Here is a 16,110-nt window from a genome sequence, read left to right as displayed (position 1 = left end):
TTTCCAAGAGCAGTTTGTTGTGAAAGGTATCAGGCAAAGGAGTATGTATTGTGATGTGGTTCTCTGACTGCTTCTGTCCACTTGCCAAAAGTTCCAAGGCCCTATGATAGCACAAAAACGGTAAGATTGAAGTGGTGGGTGCAGGAGGTTTAAAATGGTCAGTTTAATTAAAGACAGAAAAGTGAAACGAATGACTGCAGAAATACTGTATGTGGCCATGAAATGAGATGAAAGGATGATTTTGGAACTCTGTCTTGCACATTACCCTCAATGCCGCAATGGATAGGGCACTACTCTCACAGACCAGGGTGTGTAAGTTTAAGTCTATCTGAGGTGCACACCCTGAACTAATACATTTTTGCTGAAACCTAATCATATTGTTTACTCTTCCTCGTAGCAGCTTGCCAGAGTGATAGTATATTGCAACAGAACCATTCCACTTCTTCACTGAAAAGAGTCATGCTGGTTACCCAAATGTGCAGCGTGTCATTTTATACAGCTTTCTTTATTGAAATTAAACTTGGACTCACTTGAAATATTCTCTTTCAAAATGAATGTTTTGAGCTGCTGTGAATTTTGCTGTGAGGTGGTGACAGGCTTTCAGGTACGTGCTTAGGTCAAGGCCCTGTTCATGTCACTTGTATAAGCTAATTCAGGGAGCAAATTAGCAAGTCAAGAAATGGGAAGTCTGAACTACTGTCAAAGCAGTTTCATTCTCTTTTCAAAGAATCCAAAAATACCATTGCAGCATAAAACAGAGTATTCAATAAAAGAAGAAAGGAGGATTAACGGCAAAAAAGCACATCATAAGATATGAAACTTTGGAAATTATCTAGATATTGTTTGAAAAAACTCCTTTGATGGAAAGAAGATGAAGAACGGTATGGGATCCTGTCCTGCGCACCTCTAATTGATATGTTGCACATCCATTCATACCACCTAACCCTAAACACCCAAACATATTACAGTCAGTGACCATGTGGCCTAATGGATAAGGCGTCTGACTTCGGATCAGAAGATTGAGGGTTCGACTCCCTTCATGGTTGAGTCTTTTTCTCACAGCACCCAACTTATCTTTACATACAAACTGGAAACACATTCTTAAAATACTCCTTTCACTCTCACTCATTAAGAAAGCCCAATGCAAACTGCACAATCAGTCACGTTATGCCTTCAGCATTGCTACTTTTCTGTCTTTCTGCCATACCAAAGTACCTCTTCTTAAATGCCATGGATATGCAATACGTATGCAACAATATGACACAGCACAATCATTCTTAACAGAACTGTGGGTAGATGCAGTGCAGGAAGTGTGTGCGTGCAGAAAGCAGAAACTATGCATGCGTAGAAGCTCTATGATTTTCTCCAGGAATAATGCTAATTGTCCCTCAGAAAAAATATAGTACTGGAGAAGAATCATAAGGGATTGACACAATTGCAGCCTTTGCTGTTGCCCAAATTGTGTAATCTGTCAAGGACTGGTCTCTTGCAGATTGAGGCACCTAGTTGCAATTGTGTGGTATAAATCACCCTTACAACCATTTTTGCTATAAACTTGAGATATTTCTGAGATACTGTCCCACAGACTTGTTATGAATGAGGAACTCTGAAATTGTCACATTCCAATTTGTACGTCCTTAAAACTATGCTGGTTATTCAAATGGGCAGATTGTTTTTTAAATTCCTTTCTGTCTCGAGTTGTAGTTATATTGATACAAGGCATAATTGTTGAATGATATATATTGGTTTGATTGAAATATGTTCGTAGAGGTGGTGATAGGCTTTCTGTGTCTGTCTGAGAGCAAGGACTGGTTAACGTCTTTTTCCAACAGCAATTTGTTGTGAAAGGTATCAGGCAAAGGAGTATGTATTGTGATGTGGTTCTCTGACTGCTTCTGTCCACTTGCCAAAAGTTCCAAGGCCCTATGATAGCACAGAAACTGTAAGATTGAAGTGGTGGGTGCCGGAGGTTTAAAATGGTCAGTTTAATTAAAGACAGAAAAGTGAAACGAATGACTGCAGAAATACTGTATGTGGCCATGAACTGAGATGAAAGGATGATTTTGGAACTCTGTCTTGCACATTACCCTCAATGCCGCAATGGATAGGGCACTACTCTCACAGACCAGGGTGTGTAAGTTTAAGTCTATCTGAGGTGCACACCCTGAACTAATACATTTTTGCTGAAACCTAATCATATTGTTTACTCTTCCTCGTAGCAGCTTGCCAGGGTGATAGTATATTGCAACAGAACCATTCCACTTCTTCACTGAAAAGAGTCATGCTGGTTACCCAAATGTGCAGCGTGTCATTTTATACAGCTTTCTTTATTGAAATTAAACTTGGACTCACTTGAAATATTCTCTTTCAAAATGAATGTTTTGAGCTGCAGTGAATTTTGCTGTGAGGTGGTGACAGGCTTTCAGATACGTGCTTCGGTCAAGGCCCTGTTCATGTCACTTGTATAAGCTAATTCAGGGAGCAAATTAGCAAGTCAAGAAATGGGAAGTCTGAACTACTGTCAAAGCAGTTTCATTCTCTTTTCAAATAATCCAAAAATACCATTGCAGCATAAAACAGAGTATTCAATAAAAGAAGAAAGGAGGATTAACGGCAAAAAAGAACATCATAAGATATGAAACTTTGGAAATTATCTAGATATTGTTTGAAAAAACTCCTTTGATGGAAAGAAGATGAAGAACGGTATGGGATCCTGTCCTGCGCACCTGTAATTGATATGTTCCACATCCATTCATACCACCTAACCCTAAACACCCAAACATATTACAGTCAGTGACCATGTGGCCTAATGGATAAGGCGTCTGACTTCGGATCAGAAGATTGAGGGTTCGAGTCCCTTCATGGTTGAGTCTTTTTCTCACAGCACCCAACTTATCTTTACATACAAACTGGAAACACACTCTTACAATACTCCTTTCACTCTCACTCATTAAGAAAGCCCAATGCAAACTGCACAATCAGTCACGTTATGCCTTCAGCATTGCTACTTTTCTGTCTTTCTGCCATACCAAGGTACCTCTTCATAAATGCCATGGATATGCAATACGTATGCAACAATATGACACAGCACAATCATTCTTAACAGAACTGTGGGTAGATGCAGTGCAGGGAGTGTGTGAGTGCAGAAAGCAGAAACTATGCATGCGTAGAAGCTCCATGATTTTCTCCAGGAATAATGCTAATTGTCCCTCAGAAAAAATATAGTACTGGAGAAGAATCATAAAGGATTGACACAATTGCAGCCTTTGCTGTTGCCCAAATTGTGTAATCTGTCAAGGACTGGTCTCTTGCAGATTGAGGCACCTAGTTGCATTTGTGTGGTATCAATCACCCTTACAACCATTTTTGCTATAATCTTGAGATCTTTCTGAGATACTATCTCACAGACTTCTTATGAATGAGGAACTCTGAAATTGTCACATTCCAAGTTGTACGTCCTTAAAACTCTGCTGGTTATTCAAATGGGCAGATTGTTTTTTAAATTCCTTTCTGTCTCTAGTTGTAGTTATATTGATACAGAGGCATAATTGTTGAATGATATATATTGGTTTGATTGAAATATGTTCGTAGAGGTGGTGATAGGCTTTCTGTGTCTGTCTGAGAGCAAGGACCGGTTAACGTCTTTTTCCAAGAGCAGTTTGTTGTGAAAGGTATCAGGCAAAGGAGTATGTATTGTGATGTGGTTCTCCGACTGCTTCTGTCCACTTGACAAAAGTTCCAAGGCCCTATGATAGCACAAAAACGGTAAGATTGAAGTGGTGGGTGCCGGAGGTTTAAAATGGTCAGTTTAATTAAAGACAGAAAAGTGAAACGAATGACTGCAGAAATACTGTATGCGGCCATGAACTGAGATGAAAGGATGATTTTGGAACTCTGTCTTGCAGATTACCCTCAATGCCGCATTGGATAGGGCACTACTCTCACAGACCAGGGTGTGTAAGTTTAAGTCTATCTGAGGTGCACACCCTGAACTAATACATTTTTGCTGAAACCTAATCATATTGTTTACTCTTCCTCGTAGCAGCTTGCCAGGGTGATAGTATATTGCAACAGAACCATTCCACTTCTTCACTGAAAAGAGTCATGCAGGTTACCCAAATGTGCAGCGTGTCATTTTATACAGCTTTCTTTATTGAAATTAAACTTGGACTCACTTGAAATATTCTCTTTCAAAATGAATGTTTTGAGCTGCTGTGAATTTTATTTCTAGAGGTGGTGACAGGCTTTCCGGTACGTGCTTAGGTCAAGGCCCTGTTCATGTCACTTGTATAAGCTAATTCAGGGAGCAAATTAGCAAGTCAAGAAATGGGAAGTCTGAACTACTGTCAAAGCAGTTTCATTCTCTTTTCAAATAATCCAAAAATACCATTGCAGCATAAAACAGAGTATTCAATAAAAGAAGAAAGGAGGATTAACGGCAAAAAAGCACATCATAAGATATGAAACTTTGGAAATTATCTGGATATTGTTTGAAAAAACTCCTTTGATGGAGGGAAGATGAAGAATGGTATGGGATCCTGTCCTGCGCACCTGTAATTGATATGTTCCACATCCAATCATACCACCTAACCCTAAACACCCAAACATATTACAGTCAGTGACCATGTGGCCTAATGGATAAGGCGTCTGACTTCGGATCAGAAGATTGAGGGTTCGAGTCCCTTCATGGTTGAGTCTTTTTCTCACAGCACCCAACTTATCTTTACATACAAACTGGAAACACACTCTTACAATACTCCTTTCACTCTCACTCATTAAGAAAGCCCAATGCAAACTGCACAATCAGTCACGTTATGCCTTCAGCATTGCTACTTTTCTGTCTTTCTGCCATACCAAAGTACCTCTTCATAAATGCCATGGATATGCAATACGTATGCAACAATATGACACGGCAAACTCATTCTTAACAGAACTGTGGGTAGATGCAGTGCAGGAAGTGTGTGCGTGCAGAAAGCAGAAACTATGCATGCGTAGAAGCTCTATGATTTTCTCCAGGAATTATGCTAATTGTCCCTCAGAAAAAATATAGTACTGGAGAAGAATCATAAAGGATTGACACAATTGCAGCCTTTGCTGTTGCCCAAATTGTGTAATCTGTCAAGGACTGGTCTCTTGCAGATTGAGGCACCTAGTTGCAATTGTGTGGTATAAATCACCCTTACAACCATTTTTTCTATAATCTTGAGATCTTCCTGAGATACTATCTCACAGACTTCTTATGAATGAGGAACTCTGAAATTGTCACATTCCAATTTGTACGTCCTTAAAACTCTGCTGGTTATTCAAATGGGCAGATTGTTTTTTAAATTCCTTTCTGTCTCGAGTTGTAGTTATATTGATACAAAGGCATAATTGTTGAATGATATATATTGGTTTGATTGAAATATGTTTGTAGAGGTGGTGATAGGCTTTCTGTGTCTGTCTGAGAGCAAGGACTGGTTAACGTCTTTTTCCAAGAGCAGTTTGTTGTGAAAGGTATCAGGCAAAGGAGTATGTATTGTGATGTGGTTCTCTGACTGCTTCTGTCCACTTGCCAAAAGTTCCAAGGCCCTATGATAGCACAAAAACGGTAAGATTGAAGTGGTGGGTGCCGGAGGTTTAAAATGGTCAGTTTAATTAAAGACAGAAAAGTGAAACGAATGACTGCAGAAATACTGTATGTGGTCATGAACTGAGATGAAAGGATGATTTTGGAACTCTGTCTTGCAGATTACCCTCAATGCCGCAATGGATAGGGCACTACTCTCACAGACCAGGGTGTGTAAGTTTAAGTCTATCTGAGGTGCACACCCTGAACTAATACATTTTTCCTGAATCCTAATCATATTGTTTACTCTTCCTCGTAGCAGCTTGCCAGGGTGATAGTATATTGCAATAGAACCATTCCACTTCTTCACTGAAAAGAGTCATGCTGGTTACCCAAATGTGCAGCGTGTCATTTTATACAGCTTTCTTTATTGAAATTAAACTTGGACTCACTTGAAATATTCTCTTTCAAAATGAATGTTTTGAGCTGCTGTGAATTTTATTTCTAGAGGTGGTGACAGGCTTTCAGGTACGTGCTTAGGTGAAGGCCCTGTTCATGTCACTTGTATAAGCTAATTCAGGGAGCAAATCAGCAAGTCAAGAAATGGGAAGTCTGAACTACTGTCAAAGCAGTTTCATTCTCTTTTCAAATAATCCAAAAATACCATTGCAGCATAAAACAGAGTATTCAATAAAAGAAGAAAGGAGGATTAACGGCAAAAAAGCACATCATAAGATATGAAACTTTGGAAATTATCTAGATATTGTTTGAAAAAACTCCTTTGATGGAAAGAAGATGATGAACGGTATGGGATCCTGTCCTGAGCACCTGTAATTGATATGTTCCACATCCAATCATACCACCTAACCCTAAACACCCAAACATATTGCAGTCAGTGACAATGTGGCCTAATGGATAACGTGTCTGACTTCGGATCAGGAGATTGAGGTTTGGAGTTCCTTCGTGGTTGAGTCTTTTTCTCACAGCACCCAACTTATCTTTACATACAAACTGGAGGCACACTCTTATAATACTCCTTTCACTCTCACTCAGTAAGAAAGCCCAATACAAACTGCACAATCAGTCACGTTATGCCTTCAGCATTGCTACTTTTCTGTCTTTCTGCCATACCAAAGTACCTCTTCATAAATGCCACGGATATGCAATACGTATGCAACAATATGACACGGCACAATCATTCTTAACAGAACTGTGGTTAGATGCAGTGCAGGGAGTGTGTGCGTGCAGAAAGCAGAAACTATGCATGCGTAGAAACTCTATGATTTTCTCCAGGAATAATGCAAATTGTCCCTCAGAAAAAATTTAGTACTGGAGAAGAATCATAAAGGATTGACACAATTGCTTCCTTTGCTGTTGCCCCAATTGTGTAATCTGTCAAGGACTGGTCTCTTGCAGATTGAGGCACCTAGTTGCAATTGTGTGGTATAAATCACCCTTACAACCATTTTTGCTATAAACTTGAGATCTTTCTGAGATACTATCTCAAAGACTTCTTATGAATGAGGAACTCTGAAATTGTCACATTCCAATTTGTACGTCCTTAAAACTATGCTGGTTATTCAAATGGGCAGATTGTTTTTTAAATTCCTTTCTGTCTCGAGTTGTAGTTATATTGATACAAGGCATAATTGTTGAATGATATATAATGGTTTGATTGAAATATGTTCGTAGAGGTGGTGATAGGCTTTCTGTGTCTGTCTGAGAGCAAGGACCGGTTAACGTCTTTTTCCAAGAGCAATTTGTTGTGAAAGGTATCAGGCAAAGGAGTATGTATTGTGATGTGGTTCTCTGACTGCTTCTGTCCACTTGCCAAAAGTTCCAAGGCCCTATGATAGCACAAAAACTGTAAGATTGAAGTGGTGGGTGCCGGAGGTTTAAAATGGTCAGTTTAATTAAAGACAGAAAAGTGAAACGAATGACTGCAGAAATACTGTATGTGGCCATGAACTGAGATGAAAGGATGATTTTGGAACTCTGTCTTGCACATTACCCTCAATGCCGCAATGGATAGGGCACTACTCTCACAGACCAGGGTGTGTAAGTTTAAGTCTATCTGAGGTGCACACCCTGAACTAATACATTTTTGCTGAAACCTAATCATATTGTTTACTCTTCCTCGTAGCAGCTTGCCAGGGTGATAGTATATTGCAACAGAACCATTCCACTTCTTCACTGAAAAGAGTCATGCTGGTTACCCAAATGTGCAGCGTGTCATTTTATACAGCTTTCTTTATTGAAATTAAACTTGGACTCACTTGAAATATTCTCTTTCAAAATGAATGTTTTGAGCTGCTGTGAATTTTGCTGTGAGGTGGTGACAGGCTTTCAGGTACGTGCTTCGGTCAAGGCCCTGTTCATGTCACTTGTATAAGCTAATTCAGGGAGCAAATTAGCAAATCAAGAAATGGGAAGTCTGAACTACTGTCAAAGCAGTTTCATTCTCTTTTCAAATAATCAAAAAATACCATTGCAGCATAAAACAGAGTATTCAATAAAAGAAGAAAGGAGGATTAACGGCAAAAAAGCACATCATAAGATATGAAACTTTGGAAATTATCTAGATATTGTTTGAAAAAACTCCTTTGATGGAAAGAAGATGAAGAACGGTATGGGGTCCTGTCCTGCGCACCTGTAATTGATATGTTCCACATCCATTCATACCACCTAACCCTAAACACCCAAACATATTACAGTCAGTGACCATGTGGCCTAATGGATAAGGCATCTGACTTCGGGTCAGAAGATTGAGGGTTCGAGTCCGTTCATGGTTGAGTCTTTTTCTCACAGCACCCAACTTATCTTTACATACAAACTGGAAACACACTCTTACAATACTCCTTTCACTCTCACTCATTAAGAAAGCCCAATGCAAACTGCACAATCAGTCACGTTATGCCTTCAGCATTGCTACTTTTCTGTCTTTCTGCCATACCAAAGTACCTCTTCATAAATGCTACGGATATGCAATACGTATACAACAGTATGACATGGCACAATCATTCCGAACAGAACTGTGGGTAGATTCAGTGCAGGGAGTGTGTGCGTGCAGAAAGCAGAAACTATGCATGGGTAGAAGCTCTATGATTTTCTCCAGGAATAATGCAAATTGTCCCTCAGAAAAAGTATAGTACTAGAGAAGAATCATAAAGGATTGACACAATTGCTACCTTTGATGTTGCCCCAGTTGTGTAATCTGTCAAGGACTGGTCTCTTGCAGATTGAGGCACCTAGTTGCAATTGTGTGGTAAAAATCACCCTTACAACCATTTTTGCTATAAACTTGAGATCTTTCTGAGATACTATCTCACAGACTTCTTATGAATGAGGAACTCTGAAATTGTCACACTCCAATTTGTACGTCCTTAAAACTCTGCTGGTTATTCAAATATGCAGATTGTTTTTTAAATTCCTTTCTGTCTCGAGTTGTAGTTATATTGATACAGAGGCATAATTGTTGAATGATATATATTGGTTTGATTGAAATATGTTCGTAGAGGTGGTGATAGGCTTTCTGTGTCTGTCTGAGAGCAAGGACCGGTTAACGTATTTTTCCAAGAGCAGTTTGTTGTGAAAGGTATCAGGCAAAGGAGTATGTATTGTGATGTGGTTCTCTGACTGCTTCTGTCCACTTGCCAAAAGTTCCAAGGCCCTATGATAGCACAAAAACTGTAAGATTGAAGTGGTGGGTGCCGGAGGTTTAAAATGGTCAGTTTAATTAAAGACAGAAAAGTGAAACGAATGACTGCAGAAATACTGTATGTGGCCATGAACTGAGATGAAAGGATGATTTTGGAACTCTGTCTTGCAGATTACCCTCAATGCCGCAATGGATAGGGCACTACTCTCACAAACCAGGGTGTGTAAGTTTAAGTCTATCTGAGGTGCACACCCTGAACTAATACATTTTTGCTGAAACCTAATCATATTGTTTACTCTTCCTCGTAGCAGCTTGCCAGGGTGATAGTATATTGCAACAGAACCATTCCACTTCTTCACTGAAAAGAGTCATGCTGGTTACCCAAATGTGCAGCGTGTCATTTTATACAGCTTTCTTTATTGAAATTAAACTTGGACTCACTTGAAATATTCTCTTTCAAAATGAATGTTTTGTGCTGCTGTGAATTTTATTTCTAGAGGTGGTGACAGGCTTTCAGGTACGTGCTTTGGTCAAGGCCCTGTTCATGTCACTTGTATAAGCTAATTCAGGGAGCAAATTAGCAAGTCAAGAAATGGGAAGTCTGAGCTACTGTCAAAGCAGTTTCATTCTCTTTTCAAATAATCCAAAAATGCCATTGCAGCATAAAAAATAGTATTCAATAAAAGAAGAAAGGAGGATTAACGGCAAAAAAGCACAGCATAAGATATGAAACTTTGGAAATTATCTAGATATTGTTTGAAAAAACTCCTTTGATGGAAAGAAGATGAAGAACGGTATGGGATCCTGTCCTGTGCACCTGTAAGTGATATGTTCCACATCCAATCATACACCTAACCCTAAACACCCGAACATATTGCAGTCAGTGACCATGTGGCCTAATGGATAAGGCGTCTGACTTCGGATCAGAAAATTGAGGATTCGAGTCCCTTCATGGTTGAGTCTTTTTCTCACAGCACCCAACTTATCTTTACATACAAACTGGAGGCACACTCTTACAATACTCCTTTCACTCTCACTCATTAAGAAAGCCCAATACAAACTGCACAATCAGTCACGTTATGCCTTCAGCATTGCTACTTTTCTGTCTTTCTGCCATACCAAAGTACCTCATCATAACTGCCACGGATATGCAATACGTATGCAACAATATGACACAGCACAATCATTCTTAACAGAACTGTGGGTAGATGGAGTGTGGGCGTGCAGAAAGCAGAAACTATGCATGCGTAGAAACTCTATGATTTTCTCCAGGAATAATGCAAATTGTCCCTCAGAAAAAATATAGTACTGGAGAAGAATCATAAAGGATTGACACAATTGCTGCCTTTGCTGTTGCCCCAATTGTGTAATCTGTCAAGGACTGGTCTCTTGCAGATTGAGGCACCTAGTTGCAATTGTGTGGTATAAATCACCCTTACAACCATTTTTGCTATAATCCTGAGATCTTTCTGAGATACTATCCCACAGACTTCTTATGAATGAGGAACTCGAAATTGTCACATTCCATTGTGTACGTCCTTAAAACTATGCTGGTTATTCAAATGGGCAGATTGTTTTTTTAATTCCTTTCTGTCTCGAGTTGTAGTTATATTGATACAGAGGCATAATTGTTGAATTATATATATTGGTTTGATTGAAATATGTTCGTAGAGGTGGTGAAAGGCTTTCTGTGTCTGTCTGAGAGCAATGACCGGTTAACGTCTTTTTCCAAGAGCAGTTTGTTGTGAAAGGTATCAGGCAAAGGAGTATGTATTGTGATGTGGTTCTCTGACTGCTTCTGTCCACTTGCCAAAAGTTCCAAGGCCCTATGATAGCACAAAAACGGTAAGATTGAAGTGGTGGGTGCCGGAGGTTTAAAATGGTCAGTTTAATTAAAGACAGAAAAGTGAAACGAATGACTGCAGAAATACTGTATGTGGCCATGAACTGAGATGAAAGGATGATTTTGGAACTCTGTCTTGCACATTACCCTCAATGCCGCAATGGATAGGGCACTACTCTCACAGACCAGGGTGTGTAAGTTTAAGTCTATCTGAGGTGCGCACCCTGAACTAATACATTTTTGCTGAAACCTAATCATATTGTTTACTCTTCCTCGTAGCAGCTTGCCAGGGTGATAGTATATTGCAACAGAACCATTCCACTTCTTCACTGAAAAGAGTCATGCTGGTTACCCAAATGTGCAGCGTGTCATTTTATACAGCTTTCTTTATTGAAATTAAACTTGGACTCACTTGAAATATTCTCTTTCAAAATGAAAGTTTTGAGCTGCTGTGAATTTTATTTCTAGAGGTGGTGACAGGCTTTCAGGTGCGTGCTTAGGTTAAGGCCCTGTTCATGTCACTTGTATAAGCTAATTCAGGGAGCAAATTAGCAAGTCAAGAAATGGGAAGTCTGAACTACTGTCAAAGCAGTTTCATTCTCTTTTCAAATAATCCAAAAATACCATTGCAGCATAAAACAGAGTATTCAATAAAAGAACAAAGGAGGATTAACGGCAAAAAAGCACATCATAAGATATGAAACTTTGGAAATTATCTAGATATTGTTTGTAAAACTCCTTTGATGGAAAGAAGATGAAGAACGGTATGGGATCCTGTCCTGCGCACCTGTAATTGATATGTTCCACATCCATTCATACCACCTAACCCTAAACACCCAAACATAATACAGTCAGTGACCATGTGGCCTAATGGATAAGGCGTCTGACTTCAGATCAGAAGCTTGAGGGTTCGAGTCCCTTCATGGTTGAGTCTTTTTCTCAGAGCACCCAACTTATCTTTACATACAAACTGGAAACACATTCTTAAAATACTCCTTTCACTCTCACTCATTAAGAAAGCCCAATGCAAACTGCACAATCAGTCACGTTATGCCTTCAGCATTGCTACTTTTCTGTTTTTCTGCCATACCAAAGTACCTCTTCTTAAATGCCATGGATATGCAATACGTATGCAACAATATGACATGGCACAATCATTCTTAACAGAACTGTGGGTAGATGCAGTGCAGGAAGTGTGTGCGTGCAGAAAGCAGAAACTATGCATGCGTAGAAGCTCTATGATTTTCTCCAGGAATAATGCTAATTGTCCCTCAGAAAAAGTATAGTACTAGAGAAGAATCATAAAGGATTGACACAATTGCTGCCTTTGCAGTTGCCCCAGTTGTGTAATCTGTCAAGGACTGGTCTCTTGCAGATTGAGGCACCTAGTTGCAATTGTGTGGTAAAGATCACCCTTACAACCATTTTTGCTATAAACTTGAGATCTTTCTGAGATACTATCTCACAGACTACTTATGAATGAGGAAATCTGAAATTGTCACATTCCAATTTGTACGTCCTTAAAACTCTGCTGGTTATTCAAATGGGCAGATTGTTTTTTAAATTCCTTTCTGTCTCGAGTTGTAGTTATATTGATACAGAGGCATAATTGTTGAATTATATATATTGGTTTGATTGAAATATGTTCGTAGAGGTGGTGAAAGGCTTTCTGTGTCTGTCTGAGAGCAATGACCGGTTAACGTCTTTTTCCAAGAGCAGTTTGTTGTGAAAGGTATCAGGCAAAGGAGTATGTATTGTGATGTGGTTCTCTGACTGCTTCTGTCCACTTGCCAAAAGTTCCAAGGCCCTATGATAGCACAAAAACGGTAAGATTGAAGTGGTGGGTGCAGGAGGTTTAAAATGGTCAGTTTAATTAAAGACAGAAAAGTGAAACGAATGACTGCAGAAATACTGTATGTGGCCATGAAATGAGATGAAAGGATGATTTTGGAACTCTGTCTTGCACATTACCCTCAATGCCGCAATGGATAGGGCACTACTCTCACAGACCAGGGTGTGTAAGTTTAAGTCTATCTGAGGTGCACACCCTGAACTAATACATTTTTGCTGAAACCTAATCATATTGTTTACTCTTCCTCGTAGCAGCTTGCCAGAGTGATAGTATATTGCAACAGAACCATTCCACTTCTTCACTGAAAAGAGTCATGCTGGTTACCCAAATGTGCAGCGTGTCATTTTATACAGCTTTCTTTATTGAAATTAAACTTGGACTCACTTGAAATATTCTCTTTCAAAATGAATGTTTTGAGCTGCTGTGAATTTTGCTGTGAGGTGGTGACAGGCTTTCAGGTACGTGCTTAGGTCAAGGCCCTGTTCATGTCACTTGTATAAGCTAATTCAGGGAGCAAATTAGCAAGTCAAGAAATGGGAAGTCTGAACTACTGTCAAAGCAGTTTCATTCTCTTTTCAAAGAATCCAAAAATACCATTGCAGCATAAAACAGAGTATTCAATAAAAGAAGAAAGGAGGATTAACGGCAAAAAAGCACATCATAAGATATGAAACTTTGGAAATTATCTAGATATTGTTTGAAAAAACTCCTTTGATGGAAAGAAGATGAAGAACGGTATGGGATCCTGTCCTGCGCACCTCTAATTGATATGTTGCACATCCATTCATACCACCTAACCCTAAACACCCAAACATATTACAGTCAGTGACCATGTGGCCTAATGGATAAGGCGTCTGACTTCGGATCAGAAGATTGAGGGTTCGACTCCCTTCATGGTTGAGTCTTTTTCTCACAGCACCCAACTTATCTTTACATACAAACTGGAAACACATTCTTAAAATACTCCTTTCACTCTCACTCATTAAGAAAGCCCAATGCAAACTGCACAATCAGTCACGTTATGCCTTCAGCATTGCTACTTTTCTGTCTTTCTGCCATACCAAAGTACCTCTTCTTAAATGCCATGGATATGCAATACGTATGCAACAATATGACACAGCACAATCATTCTTAACAGAACTGTGGGTAGATGCAGTGCAGGAAGTGTGTGCGTGCAGAAAGCAGAAACTATGCATGCGTAGAAGCTCTATGATTTTCTCCAGGAATAATGCTAATTGTCCCTCAGAAAAAATATAGTACTGGAGAAGAATCATAAGGGATTGACACAATTGCAGCCTTTGCTGTTGCCCAAATTGTGTAATCTGTCAAGGACTGGTCTCTTGCAGATTGAGGCACCTAGTTGCAATTGTGTGGTATAAATCACCCTTACAACCATTTTTGCTATAAACTTGAGATATTTCTGAGATACTGTCCCACAGACTTGTTATGAATGAGGAACTCTGAAATTGTCACATTCCAATTTGTACGTCCTTAAAACTATGCTGGTTATTCAAATGGGCAGATTGTTTTTTAAATTCCTTTCTGTCTCGAGTTGTAGTTATATTGATACAAGGCATAATTGTTGAATGATATATATTGGTTTGATTGAAATATGTTCGTAGAGGTGGTGATAGGCTTTCTGTGTCTGTCTGAGAGCAAGGACTGGTTAACGTCTTTTTCCAACAGCAATTTGTTGTGAAAGGTATCAGGCAAAGGAGTATGTATTGTGATGTGGTTCTCTGACTGCTTCTGTCCACTTGCCAAAAGTTCCAAGGCCCTATGATAGCACAGAAACTGTAAGATTGAAGTGGTGGGTGCCGGAGGTTTAAAATGGTCAGTTTAATTAAAGACAGAAAAGTGAAACGAATGACTGCAGAAATACTGTATGTGGCCATGAACTGAGATGAAAGGATGATTTTGGAACTCTGTCTTGCACATTACCCTCAATGCCGCAATGGATAGGGCACTACTCTCACAGACCAGGGTGTGTAAGTTTAAGTCTATCTGAGGTGCACACCCTGAACTAATACATTTTTGCTGAAACCTAATCATATTGTTTACTCTTCCTCGTAGCAGCTTGCCAGGGTGATAGTATATTGCAACAGAACCATTCCACTTCTTCACTGAAAAGAGTCATGCTGGTTACCCAAATGTGCAGCGTGTCATTTTATACAGCTTTCTTTATTGAAATTAAACTTGGACTCACTTGAAATATTCTCTTTCAAAATGAATGTTTTGAGCTGCAGTGAATTTTGCTGTGAGGTGGTGACAGGCTTTCAGATACGTGCTTCGGTCAAGGCCCTGTTCATGTCACTTGTATAAGCTAATTCAGGGAGCAAATTAGCAAGTCAAGAAATGGGAAGTCTGAACTACTGTCAAAGCAGTTTCATTCTCTTTTCAAATAATCCAAAAATACCATTGCAGCATAAAACAGAGTATTCAATAAAAGAAGAAAGGAGGATTAACGGCAAAAAAGAACATCATAAGATATGAAACTTTGGAAATTATCTAGATATTGTTTGAAAAAACTCCTTTGATGGAAAGAAGATGAAGAACGGTATGGGATCCTGTCCTGCGCACCTGTAATTGATATGTTCCACATCCATTCATACCACCTAACCCTAAACACCCAAACATATTACAGTCAGTGACCATGTGGCCTAATGGATAAGGCGTCTGACTTCGGATCAGAAGATTGAGGGTTCGAGTCCCTTCATGGTTGAGTCTTTTTCTCACAGCACCCAACTTATCTTTACATACAAACTGGAAACACACTCTTACAATACTCCTTTCACTCTCACTCATTAAGAAAGCCCAATGCAAACTGCACAATCAGTCACGTTATGCCTTCAGCATTGCTACTTTTCTGTCTTTCTGCCATACCAAGGTACCTCTTCATAAATGCCATGGATATGCAATACGTATGCAACAATATGACACAGCACAATCATTCTTAACAGAACTGTGGGTAGATGCAGTGCAGGGAGTGTGTGAGTGCAGAAAGCAGAAACTATGCATGCGTAGAAGCTCCATGATTTTCTCCAGGAATAATGCTAATTGTCCCTCAGAAAAAATATAGTACTGGAGAAGAATCATAAAGGATTGACACAATTGCAGCCTTTGCTGTTGCCCAAATTGTGTAATCTGTCAAGGACTGGTCTCTTGCAGATTGAGGCACCTAGTTGCATTTGTGTGGTATCAATCACCCT

General features: G+C 39.4%; 5 non-coding genes across 5 annotated transcripts; all 5 read left to right on the top strand.

Moving 5' to 3' along the window:
* The first annotated feature begins 973 nt into the window (after positions 1-973).
* Positions 974-1,046, top strand: TRNAR-UCG (transfer RNA arginine (anticodon UCG)). Its single transcript has one exon. It is a non-coding gene; the product is annotated as a tRNA-Arg (tRNA).
* A 1,749-nt stretch (positions 1,047-2,795) lies between these two features.
* On the top strand, positions 2,796-2,868 carry TRNAR-UCG (transfer RNA arginine (anticodon UCG)). Its single transcript has one exon. It is a non-coding gene; the product is annotated as a tRNA-Arg (tRNA).
* A 1,752-nt stretch (positions 2,869-4,620) lies between these two features.
* On the top strand, positions 4,621-4,693 carry TRNAR-UCG (transfer RNA arginine (anticodon UCG)). Its single transcript has one exon. It is a non-coding gene; the product is annotated as a tRNA-Arg (tRNA).
* Positions 4,694-13,728: 9,035 nt separating this feature from the next.
* On the top strand, positions 13,729-13,801 carry TRNAR-UCG (transfer RNA arginine (anticodon UCG)). Its single transcript has one exon. It is a non-coding gene; the product is annotated as a tRNA-Arg (tRNA).
* Positions 13,802-15,550: 1,749 nt separating this feature from the next.
* TRNAR-UCG (transfer RNA arginine (anticodon UCG)) lies at positions 15,551-15,623 on the top strand. The gene has a single exon. It is a non-coding gene; the product is annotated as a tRNA-Arg (tRNA).
* The last annotated feature ends 487 nt before the right edge of the window (positions 15,624-16,110 follow it).

This window comes from Pleurodeles waltl, chromosome 4_1 (assembly GCF_031143425.1).
Source record: "Pleurodeles waltl isolate 20211129_DDA chromosome 4_1, aPleWal1.hap1.20221129, whole genome shotgun sequence".
In the NCBI taxonomy this organism is placed as follows: Eukaryota; Metazoa; Chordata; class Amphibia; order Caudata; family Salamandridae; genus Pleurodeles; species Pleurodeles waltl.
Note: the sequence above shows the minus strand (reverse complement) of the source record. Positions and strands in the feature narration are given on the sequence as shown.